At 35.4% G+C, this 13,158-nt stretch overlaps 1 pseudogene; it reads right to left on the bottom strand.

Annotated features, from left to right (window-relative positions):
• Window positions 1-4,167: 4,167 nt before the first annotated feature.
• On the bottom strand, window positions 4,168-6,051 carry LOC122721861 (annotated as a pseudogene).
• Window positions 6,052-13,158: the final 7,107 nt, after the last annotated feature.

Genomic DNA, 13,158 nt, shown 5'->3' with positions numbered 1-13,158 from the left:
TATGCTAACGATCATATTAGAGCAGAAAAGGAGGTTGGCAGCATATAAAAATCAAATGCCTTATCACAGTATCATATTCTGGAATTTAATCAGTTTCAGATTCTTGGATGGAAGCAAACATATAAAATTGGACATGATGGAGCCACTTACAGGCTCGATGTCTGCAAACCTTAGATCCAAACAAAAGCTAAGTGACCCCATCATTAACTACAGTTATCCCCAGCAAAATACAATAAGCTGAACTTTTCTTGGCTGCCTCCATTGATAAACTCACTAATAGCAAGAAGAAGCAAAACTTTGTGATATGACCTTCTAAATTGACATCTCTGATTAACTGAAAAACAAACTAGAGCATGTAAGTACTTGAATGAATTAGATATGTCAATCTCAGAACTGGAGTATTCAGTTCTCATTTCAAACAAATCTGAACATTCTAAATATTCATAACAGAAACAGAAATAGAAAATGCAAGTTGTTTGCACAGGGAGGGTAATAAGATATTCTAACAGCAATGCATGCTCATACATTGATCATCAGGCAGGGTAACAAAAAGAAAGATAAGCAAAAGTGGAGAGGAACAGAGCAATTGGCCAGCATTTAGACAGAGATACAAAAAGAACTTTTTGTTTTTGCTTTCTTATCACTGCAAAAACACATAGTTCTTAGCTGAGAGTCGTTTCAGAAACTCATAAGTAGTGATCAGAGGCCCCAATCCCCAGTAACAAGCCGTCCAACCACCTTCCCTGACAAGATTTCTAATAGTCTGCCCAACAGTTGGGCCACGCCTCCCATTCTCCTCCCCATCCAAAACTTACAATATGGTCTTAATAGTATCAAGTGGCATTGTAATTAAAACAGAAACAGCACCCGTCATGGCTGCACAGATTCCTGAACTACCTTTACAGTTTTTGAATTTGGTCAACCTTTGCTTGTCGTCTCCACATTTTGGAAAGGGTTAAACATGTTAACATCCTGATATAAAAAATAAATCATTAAAAAACTATTTAATTCAAGCAAAATACACTATAAATTATTAGAAATTAACTAAGTAAAAATTTAATTAAAATTAATTTTGATAATTAATGTATACTAACCTTCGGATACCATGCCTGCCTAAATATTGATGCACCCAATCCTTTTTTTATTCTTCCAAAACCATCCTCACACCAAGTAGGACCCCATGAATTTCGCAACTCCCAAAATTGATTTCCTTCATTGTCGGTTACTATTCCAGTTATAGTAACAGCATGTACGGGTCGCCACTTTTCTTGCTCCGGTGGAACTCCAAAATATGCTTCCTGGTAAAAAGAAGGTAATGAATATAATTAATTAATTTTTAAGATTAAAAGAAAAATTAAAATAATACAAGTCTTACCCCTTTTTTTAAAATTTTAAATTTATTATCCACATGTAACGTTACCAAAACAGGTCCATCCTTTAAATTTTTCTCCAATTCTTCATCACTGATATTTTCTATTTGTATTGATTCAGAGACGGTAACGATCGGACCTTGACGTGCCTATAATAGAAAATATATGCAAAAGAAAAAAATTTATAATCAAACTTGTGTAATGATTTTTTTTATTATTCTATTTAAATTAATATGTAATTTATGTTTTTAACATAAAAATAAAAATAATATTAAAAGATTGGTACCTTACCTTTCTAGGGTTCTCAGGCATCTTACCGATGTAAGTGCAATTTTCTTCCAAACATAAGCCTTCGGTAGTCAGAAACTCAATTATTTTAGTCTATGAAAGGTTTTGGCTCGTCGCCAAAAGTATTTACTAATATTTGAGTGGATAATACCAACCGATCATCACCTTGTAGCTCTAACTTTTTATTTATTCTTGCTTCAATAACAGTGGACAAAACTATTGCCCAACATATATCTTAATTGAAAAAAAAAATTGTTAGTAATCACGGTAAAATGTATCATGAAGAAAAAAAAATTGAGGTAATATGACTTTTTTAATTATTTCATAAATTTATCATAAACTATATAATATGATGAAAATATATTACCTAATTAAAATATATATATATATGTATATATATTGAATTAAATAACAATCCAATATGAAAAAATCATTTTTTACTTTTTTCAAAATATATATTAATTGTAAGAACTTTTAATTGTATGGTTTGATTATTAATTGACTAACTAAAATATATCCGGTTAACATTAAGATTCATTAAAGAATAAAATAAAAATGCTTACTTTTGGTTTGTTTGCGGATAGGAGACTTGATTAGTAGTTTCCAATCCTTTTGATATTTGTGTTGAGGTTGCATAGTGCTGCCTTCTCCCTTGTCTTTTCTTTTTGGTGCCATTAATATTGAAAAAAAAAAATTTATAAAATTATTTAATTGAATACAATATGTTATATTAGATTTATCATAGTTAACTAATTATTAATGAAATGCTAATGTGTAAAACTACATATTCATAATCTATGAATAATATTTAAAAAAAGAACATAAAAAGAATTTTATATTATACTCATAATACCTACTTAATTTAAATTCTGCACGTCAAATATTACACTTTGGTTCTATTACTTATATGTATAGAGAGACAAGAACAAAAACACACAAAAAAGTAAATGAAAAACTCCAAAGTAAATTTTTATTATACTCAAAACACTTGATAACACAGTTTCATTATTTGTGGACAACAGAGTACTAGAGACCTTAAAAACAGCTGAAACAGATCAATGAGACAATAAATAGCACAGTTAATCAATTGGAAGGAGGTAGGGTCTTTGCCAAAAGTATTCAATACAGGGAAAAGAAAAGGTGGTGAGGCAAATGAAATTGGCTTCATTCCTATCCCAACAGGGTTATTCCGACAACAGCAGATTATCAAGCAGGGGATTTGCCTAATTCTTCTCGGCCGGATGCTAGTAAGACATATGTCAGGGTTGGGTCACTTGGGTCGTAGGTAATGTAATGCCAAGGAAAGAAAAAGTAGTCGATCTAGCTCTAATCTATCCCGTCTGAGCGAGGGCCTGGACTAGCTTTCTGCTATATTATCTGATTCACTTCCTAAAAACAGCGCTAGCGCGCCTAACAGAAGATTATATAACCCGGCATTCGACGCAGCAGATTCAAGCAGTGATAATATAATGCACACACACAAACATATGTATTCAATAACCAAAAAAAAAAAAGCAGACTAAAAATGGATTATTAACTAGAGATTCTGTAAACACACAAACCCTCGGTTTTCTGCGAGCGAAAATCGTCTGTTCTCCTGGATGTTGCTGGTTTCGCGGGGCGTCTGGTCGCTCTGAATGATGAATGCCGAGGAGCTACTCTTCAACGCCACAGGAGTCGGCTTCTCTTTGGGATTCGTTTTTTCTTCTCTCCAACCAAAAACAAGAAAAGGCTGAAATATTTTCTTCACTGGCAAAGAAATTTGTAGGTTTTTGTAGAGCTCGGACAGTCCTTCACAAAGAAGAAAAAAACAAATAAAGCACCACGGAAGTACGGTCTCTGCCAATACAGAGGGTGGCTGTTTGACAGGGTGCAACAGCCACGTAGTACGGAAACAACATAGGACGCATGCTGCTGATGCCCTAAAGCAAATCACCAAGAAGCTAGACTAATGGTTCTCTTAATTGGCAGAATCAGCAAATGAATGGCTCCAACTTGTCATTTCTCGGGAATATCCTGACTGGGCAGCGATTCAGTTGAACATGTTGGCCGGTATGAAATTGGATTGCTGTTTTGAGTGCTAGTTTGCGTCGATTAGAATGCAATTAGAAATTACATGAATTTAGTTTGCTTGCAGTTTGGCCAAGCACCGAAAATCTTCAGTTTTAGAGTCCAAGGATTTATTGCTACACTTAAGTTTGTAACTTATGCATTTTCACCAGTGTATTCATATTTTGCTTAGAGTATTGGCATCTAACTTGCAAATTTTATCTCTGATTTTGGATAATTTATCTTGTTTCCCTGATTATTGATTTTAATATTATAAGGTTTTATAGGTTCTTTTCTTTAGATTGAAAAGGGAACATAATGATGTTGTTGAATAGACATGCGTAGTAAAATTTTTTGCATTAGTTTTCAGGACTTATAGTCCAAATCAAAGATATTGTTATTAATAATTTCATTTGGTTCATAACTTAATTTTGTTTAATGGTTTAATATTGTAATTTTTTTCCTCCTCACCTCTGCTTGCAATTTTTCAGATGATACTTTTACGGTAAGCTTTGTGCTTCTTGTGAACAAGGGTTAAAGAGTAATACACTTACCTCTGCTACTGCTGATTGCACTTCATCTTCATCTTCATTATGATTTTTATCTTTCTCCAATCTGTTTCCGTGAGGAACAGCAGAAAATTCCTTCTGCAAGCGGAGTCTTCTAGGAGCAGTTCCTTGAATGGCAAAGCTATCTGTACAAGGGCGCACCTGAGGCTGGCGGGCTCTAATCTTGATTCCAGTACCACTGACAGAACTGTCATGGTTCATAGGATTCATTTGCCTGCTTGATTCATCCATACTTTTGAATACACCAAAAGATGAGCCCATTGCAGAAATGGCAGATTGAGTATCTTGTCCAACAGAATTTGCAAGGCCACCAGCATTTCTACTTCCAAGTTGTCCATCAAAACCGAAGGACGATGCTTGAGCTCCCCAAGATCCAAATGAAGCTTGCATCTGCAATAAATCCTTGTTATAATAGCACAATCAGGCTCCCAAATACAAGTTGATTAATGTCTTCAATTTTCTTCAAAGCTATCAAATGCCCTTGGGATTAAGACTAAGTTTAACCAAGTTAAAATCGGCCAAAGGCCAGTTCAGAGCCGGAACCAAAACTGGTTCAACTGGAAATGAAACTGGACCAAAACAAGTCAAAAATGGATTGAAAAATTTGGCATTGAACCACATTAACTGGTTCAGCTCCAGATAAAACAGGATTTTTTTTTTCTTTAGCAATAAAAATTTTGGAAAAAACTATCAGTGGTTGGATATGATCAAAATTAAAACTGCAGCCAAACTGGAAATAGCCATCAAATAAAGTATATCAAACAGCTTAAATTGCATATTAAAAAAAAAAAGTAAAATTTCCAAACAATTATAGAATTCAACATTCAAAAAAGCACAGGAGATAAACAAAAGCCAAACACAAGCTGCCAAACTTGACGTTAGAAAGCTACCATAAGACCATATCTCTACCTGGACTTGAGCCATTTCTGTGTCAGCTCCATGGCATATGCCAATATCCTTAACACGGAAGTTAACTGGTGGTATATGGCCAGATAAATCAGTCTCACTTCCAACAGCAGGATTCTTCTGGCAATTTGATTCTTCGCCAGAAAAGTCATCGTTGTTATTGAAGACCTCACCCAACAACTCTGTTAAGGAGACATCAGGTTCACTAGTTCCATCCAGAAAATGGAAACCATTAGATCATTGACGAAATCGGCATAAGGAGAATCCATGTAGTGTGCTATGTCTTCTTGGATGTGTGGTCGCATCGGCGAGAACACTTTGCAATCAATTTCACCAGGTGTAGCCCCAAATTGACAAGAATTTTCTTCTAGCTGTGGATGTACCTAAAGAGAAAAGGCCCAAAAAAAAATGAATAATACACATTCTCAAGACATTAATCCCTTGTTATGATTAATTAGAAGTGTCAACTATAAAATGCCATGCAACAGAATCCAGATCTCATCACCATAGTTGTCATTTCTGCTGCATGATCTTCAACATCTGAAAGACTATTGCAGCAGCTATCAACAGGTAGCAAAGCAATAGGGGTTGTCATGTTATCTGTCTCATCTATCAGCCACCTTCCTATACCTTCAGATGGTTTTTCTTGGTTGTACGGCAGATGTTGCCGTTTCTTGAACTAGATCTGATAATGTATCATCAGGTGAGGACTTAGAAGTGGTAGGTGAATATCCAGTTTGGTCTACATCATATTTTACAGTTTCAATCATCTCTTCTGGCTTCCGGTAGGTGAATATCCAGTTTGGTCTACTTCATCATATTTTACAGTTTCAATCTTTTCTTCTGGCTTCCGGAACAAGCGACAGAGGACAAAAGCACCCTATACCAGGTGAAGGAAGAAAACAATGAGTTAGAAACAAAATAATAATAATAATAATAATAATAATAATAATAATAATAATAATAATAATAATAATAATAATAATAATAATAAGGTATCCACATCATTATCATTAGCTCTGTACAGTTTTATTTGGATCTCCACAAGAAGCATCTTGATATGGTAAGCACAAACTCTGTACAGTTTTATTTGGATGCTCCTCCATTTACTAAAACCTGTTTATCACTGCTCATCTTGTTAGATTCGTGCTTGAGGGAGTCTTCACACTCAGAAACAAGTACTAATTACAATAATAGTAATCCTAAAGAGATGATGAGACAAGAACCTGGCCATGGCAATCCAGTTGTTACTAACAACCTAAGACCTTCACCTAGTTCAGAGCAGCTGGTTCCACAATCAACCAGTTCCCAGATGTTGCAGCAGATCACACGATTTTAATGGATATATTTCTCATTTCTGGTACCGTCTCCATGTTGATCAAGTACAACATAAATCTTTGTTGTTAAGCATTTAAGATTTCGTATAATAGATGTTTCTCTCTATGCCCCTACCCTCACAAACACACACATCCAAAAAGGAAAAAAGAAAAAGAAAAAGAAAAAGAATTGGCTTAGCCATAGTAGGTTCGGTTGATGTGAATGAAATATGAATATGCTACCTTGAAATAGGACTTGGCTGCTGTCTACATGGGTTTATGATATTTTCTTTGATTGTGTGAACTGAATGTTTAAAGTTTCCAATTATTTTCTCAAATCTGAATCCTGAAAATGTGGTCCGAAGCAGCCACCAATGGAGGACCAACAACCTCGTCATCAGCAGCAACAACAACAGCAATCTGCACACTACACCAGGAGGGAAGTTCAAGCCAAGAAACAGAAGCAACTAATCAGCTACTTGGGAAGAGAAAGATACAGGACTTGGTTTCGCAGGTCTTATTAGCAATTCAATGTTGTGCAGTTATCAGTTCTCTTTACTGTTATGTGGTGCTTTTTAAATTTTTTCGGCTTTCCTTTTCTTTTAGTTGTAAAAATGTGACAGAGCTCTTGCTTTCTTATTCATATAATGATAAATATGTTGCAGTGCTCTATCTATAAATAAAACATAATATTAAAAATTTTGTTAATAGGTGAGTAAAAAATGTGAGTTTATATGCATTATTGTCGTATGTTAGTCACAAAAAGGAAGAAGTAGAATATGAACAAAAACACATGAATTTGAAGTAATTGTTTATTTAATATATTTTAAAATTTGAAGGTTTTATTTAGCCTTCTTAAAAAATTGATAGGTTTATATGTTCTTTAATGGCATATTTGATTTATTTTAAAAATGAATATTTTTATATAATTAAAGGGCGTGTTTAGAACTTATATGAACTTAAAAAAATATAAGAGTTTATATGTCTTTTTCTCGTTTTTGTGTCTCTCACTCCCTCACTATCACTTTGCTTATATGTCTATTAATTTATATTTCAAGCCTTAATATAAGTTTACTACCGAAAAGGGATTCAATTTATAGAATTTACATCGCGTGGAAATTCAATTGACAATTTAGTATTTTCATAAATTCATTTTTTTTCTTTATATGTAACGGAGTTTACTTGATTTTAAATTTTAAATAGGGATGTTTAAGTAAGAGAAAACAATGGTTTATCTCAGTGGTGGGCATAAATATTATTTGTATTGCAAATAAGCACTTCCAATTTTATAAATTGGATCCTGGGATGATGCTTTTTTATCACAAAGAAGGATGGTGAAAAGGATGAGAATAAGCACCTTGAATGATTATGAATTGAATCAATTAATTGCTTTTCGTGTTTTGAGTGTGAGAAAGTACCCAATGTGTGATGATCAGGAGGATGATTCAGAGGCTGAGGAGGTAATTGAGATAGAGATGAGTGAGGATGAACCAACCTTCCTACGAGGGAGAACTAGACATAGTACTGGTGTCAAATGTCATCTATGAAGATATTTAAGAACCCAGAAAGGTCAATGAGTCATGCAATTATATTTCAATCTGCACTCATAAAGGAATAGGAAGAAGTGCGGGAAGAGAAGTTGCACTCATAAAGGAAGGAGAAGTAAGAAGTCAGTGAAACACAAGAAATAAGAGGTAAAGGAGGATAAATGGAGGGAGTAACATTACTCTCTAAATCCCTACTCAGGAAAAAAAAAAGCTCAATAGAGTTTTAAAATATAACTAGACAAGAGTACCAACATCTGGTGGTTATTTATCTGTTGTTAAAACATAAATGCATTGCACAAATATCCCATGTTCTCCGGCCGCAATTGTGGATTATGAAAGGAACAAAAATGTACATTATAAATGAGCCATAAGAGTCGAACTAAAAACCAGAGAAGAGCACCTCCACCATCGAGCAACTAAACCAGACATGCCATACTTGAAGTCGAGCGACATGAACCATAAAGAAGATGCATACATGGCCAAAACAGGTAGTACAGTGGATGCTAGATGCCATAGAAAGAGAAGGGAAGAAACTTCATCAATGGAATATCACATCCAACATCAGAACCAAGAAGAGAGCCTCCAAAACCATAAGAACACCTATGGAAGGAAGAAGAAAAAGCACGGTACTCATCAGTCTACATTTGTTACTCCACCATGCTTCTTCTCACTCCTACAATCAAGCAGCACCCGTAAAGTCGAAGGAGGAAACCTCATATTTGTAAAAGAAAATTAAGAAACACAAACAAAAAAAAAAAAAAACTACTGATGGCCTCAAAAAACAGGCTCCAATCAAGCCACTTCCTCCGAAAAGGGAGGGACAAACCATGCTGGGCGAATGGAGTTCCCCCTCTATGCAAAGGAGTTAAGGGAGACCTCAAAATAGGAGGAAAAGAAAATGGCAAGAACCCAACACACATAGGGGCCAACTAACTCAGGAAAACTCTTTCTCTTCAGAGGAAGAGAGAGACAATCTCCTGGAGTTATAGTTATTGTTCTGTGCATGTTGATATTTATCTTGAATTTTAAGGCTCTTCTATTTCTATATTAAGATTATTCCTTTTTGTAATACGCATAACATATTTATTCAATTACTATAATATTACGTCATCCTATGATAAAGTTTATAGCTTTTCAATATAATATTTATATTCTCACTTTTATAATTCTTATAATAAGCGAAAATTTTTTTATTATATTTGTATATAAACACGAGAAAGGGATAAAAAATAATATTTAATTAGATAATTTTTAAAATAATTAAAAATTATAATGTTTTCTTTAATATTATTATTTATTTTCAAACAATAGTTTAAAGACAAAATTAAAATATTCTTTAATATTATTATTTATTTTCAAACAATAGTTTAAACAATGGTTTTCTTTAATATTATTAATTATATTCAAACAATAGTTTAAAGCAAATAAGCTTTCATATTGTTGAATCCCACATCGATTGTGGAAAGGAATAATGTGCGTTTTATATGGGTCATAGGCACTCCTCCCTCTAGAGTTAGCTTTTGGGGTGAGTTAGGTTTGACCCAAATTTAACACGTATAATGGAGGTTTTTCGTTGATATTACACAACAATCGCTTAAAGTAAATTATGAGTTGTCACTGTAAGACATGGCTACGTGGTAAGAGTCTGGTAAGCTGATATATGGTCACACCCGTGGAAAGGAAGACCCAGACACTGTGGCATGATCCCATCGGACTTTTAAGAGATGCGATAATTAACTCTATTTTCTTACAATATAATAGCTAATGCTCGCAGAGATAACTGACTTGAGCGTTGGAGTGACTGTTGTAGGCGCCAACCACCTCACGTTCTCTTTCTTGCAGGTTGACCAATCGCAGCACAACTTCGCTTTGGCGACATCATTTGTTTCCATTGCCGGGAATATCCATTGAATTGTCTCTGTTCATTTAGATTAAAATCAGTCTCTTATCCTTCCTCTTAAAAACAAATATTTCTTGTCTTCCTTTCTCGAAATGGACGATAATTCACGAGTTGCTGCTAAGTCTGCTACTAATAAGAGCGTAATAATTTTTTCCACTCTTGATAGTAGACAAAACACCCCATCATTGGTTAATGAAGCAGATCTCAACAATCTGAATAACAAGTAAATGCTCCAATACATTAAAAGGTTGCAGGCCACTCTTGAGTAGAATAAGACTCAGGAGGAGGTCTCATTTATGGCCCCCAAGGTAAGGCAGGATGCTTTCATTGATACCAAGAACTCGGATAGAAGCAATTCAAGTGCAGTCCAAAGGGAAGGCCAAACTAGAGGATGAAGAGTCATCGAATGAGGCTCCGAAGAACGTCGACTGGAAGCTCTCCAGAACTAAGGTGAAATACGTAACCATAAGTGCTTTTTTGGTTCTTAGTATCTCCAGCCCAATCACTGCCTATATATCCCATAAGCTCTATTTTATCATTATCAGAATAAAGTATACCATCATCCAGCGTACCTTTAATGTATCTCAAAATTCTTTTTATTGCTTGCCTATGAGATTGTCATGGTGAATCCATGAATCTACTTATAATTTCAACTCCATAAACAATGTCAGGTTTAGTTGCTGTTAGGTACGTCAAGCTTCCAACAGGTCTTCTGAAATTTGTCGCATCAACAAAATCACTGCTACCTCTTTAATAAGCTTTAACCTTTCTTCAACTGATGTCAGTATTGGTTTGTATACTTCCATATTGAATTTCTTTAAAATATCTCCTGCGTATTTCTTTTATGAGATAAAAATACCTTTATTAGTTTGCTTCACCTCTGTGCCAAGAAATTAAGACATTAGCCCCAAATCTGTTATCTCAAATTGAGTGATCATAACCTCCTTAAATTCTGATATAAGTTTTAGATTATTGCCAATGAAGATCAAATCATCCACGTATAAGCAGACTATGACAATATCACCATCCTTGTTAACTTTCATGTATAAAGTATGCTCGTATGGATGCTTTTGAAATTCATTATTTAGAAAGTAAGAGTCAATACGAGTATACCATCCCTTAATGCTTGTTTCAGACCATATAAAGCCTTTTTTCAGTCGATAGACTTTATCTTCAGCTCTTTGCTTCACATAACCTGGTGGTTGTTCAACGTATGCCTCTTCTTCAAGTAAGCCATTCAAGAATGCTGATTTGACATCTATTTGATATATTTTCCAGTGACTTTGAGCAGCAAGTGAAATAATCATACACACTATATCTAGTCTAGCAACCGAAGCAAAAAAACTTTAAAGTAATCAATATCTGGCTTTTGTTTGTATCCTTTCGCCATTAATCGTGCCTTAAAGTGTTGCACCTCTTTATTGGACTTGTACTTTGTTTTGTACACCCATTTGACTCCGATTAGCTTCTTTCCTTCTAGTAGAGTAGTTAACTCCCATGTATTATATTTCTCAATAGCATGAATTTCTTCATTCATTGCTTTAACCCAACGATAATCATTAGCTGCTTCCTCAAACATTACTGGATCATAAACAAAGAAAGCATAATGGACAACTTCATCATCATCTGAATCTTTATTATCACCAACCTCACAGTCTTGTAAATAGGTAGGTGGGCGACGATCAAGTTGTGAATGCCTAAGTACTAGAGGAGATGACTCTTCAGGAATTGGAGAAGGTAGTGCTTCTGAAGTTGAAGGAGTTAGTTTATCATTCTGATTGTTTGTTTCCACTTCGTTGTTGATAAATGCAAGTGTTGGCAACGATCTCTTTTCTTCTTCTAACCAATCCCATATTCCATCTTCTTCAAAAGTAATATCTCGGCTGATAATCATCTTTTGAGTCTTTGGATTGTACAGCTTGTAACCCTTTGTCTCTAAACTGTAACCAATGAAGATGCACTTCTTTGCCTTATCATCAAGCTTCTTTCTCAACTCATCAGGTACATGTGAATAGGCAATACAATCAAATTCTCTCAGATGATTCATATTTGGCTTTTGTCCACTCCATGCTTCGTGTTGTAACACCCGGCTAGAGTACGGCCCGGAATTTCTGTGTTCTGACAGAATCTCGGGTGTTGAGATTCTCTAGAAGGGTAAAATGTATGTTTTCTAAATGTTTTCAAGTATTTTAATGTTTTTAAGTATTAAGGGAATTGAGTTTTTGGAAAGAATTGCATTGAGGGAAATTGCCAGGTTCGGCCGCCGAAAGTAGAGTTTCGGCCGCCGAACTTTGCATGGATTAGGAGGCACGTTTGGCCGCTGAAGGTGGTCTGGCCAGCCACCTATAAAAGGGGCCGTGAGTCGGTCAAATGGGTAGTTTTTTCTGTCCATCAGCCTCCTTAGGTGTGTTCCTCTCCTTCCTCATGTGATTTTCATGATTTCTTTCAAATTTTTAAGAGTTTTTAACAAGATTTATGATGTTTTGAAGCTTTTGAGCATAAAACTCAAGATTTTCAAGTTTGGAGATTTGGAGAGTGTTTTCCCCATTTCTTCACGTTAGGGTTCTTCAATCTCTCGTTCTACAAGAGGTAAGTGAAGATCCTTAACATCTTTTCATGTTTTATGCAAGTTTTATGGAGTTTTATGAGTAGAGATGCATGTTATGTTTTTAGGATGCATGAGGTGTTTATGTGCTAGATGATGTTATGGTGTTGTTTTGTTGGGGTTTTAGGTTAGTGTTGGACCCCTTTGTGCATATATTTGTGTATATGCAAGTTGTTTTGTTGTGGGATGCATGTTTGGAGGGTGTTGGAGGCTGGTTGCATGAGACCGAATCAGGGTTCTGCCTTTTGGAGAACCCAGGTTCGGCGGCCGAAAGGAGGTTCGGCCGCCGAACATGCCTAAGGAGGTGGTTTCGGCTGCCTAAACTCGCCCCTGAAGATTGAACTTTCGGATCTGGAGGGGAAATTCGGCTGCTGAATCTGCCGCCGAAGGTTGAGTTTCGTCTTTGGACCAGACTTTCGGCAGTCGAAAGTGCCTGAGTTTAGTCTCTGGAGGGGACTTTCGACCGATGAATCTGCCCCCGAAAGTGCCTGTCCAGCCTTCCTTTACATGCTTTCTATGATTGTTTGAGGATGTTTTAGGGGGTTTATGGGGAGTTTTTTTTTAGAGATGTTTTGAGTTAGTATTGGTTCCTCATTTGAGTCCATCTG

The sequence above is a fragment of the Manihot esculenta genome, chromosome 1, assembly GCF_001659605.2.
Source record: "Manihot esculenta cultivar AM560-2 chromosome 1, M.esculenta_v8, whole genome shotgun sequence".
Taxonomy (NCBI): domain Eukaryota; kingdom Viridiplantae; phylum Streptophyta; class Magnoliopsida; order Malpighiales; family Euphorbiaceae; genus Manihot; species Manihot esculenta.
Note: the sequence above shows the minus strand (reverse complement) of the source record. Positions and strands in the feature narration are given on the sequence as shown.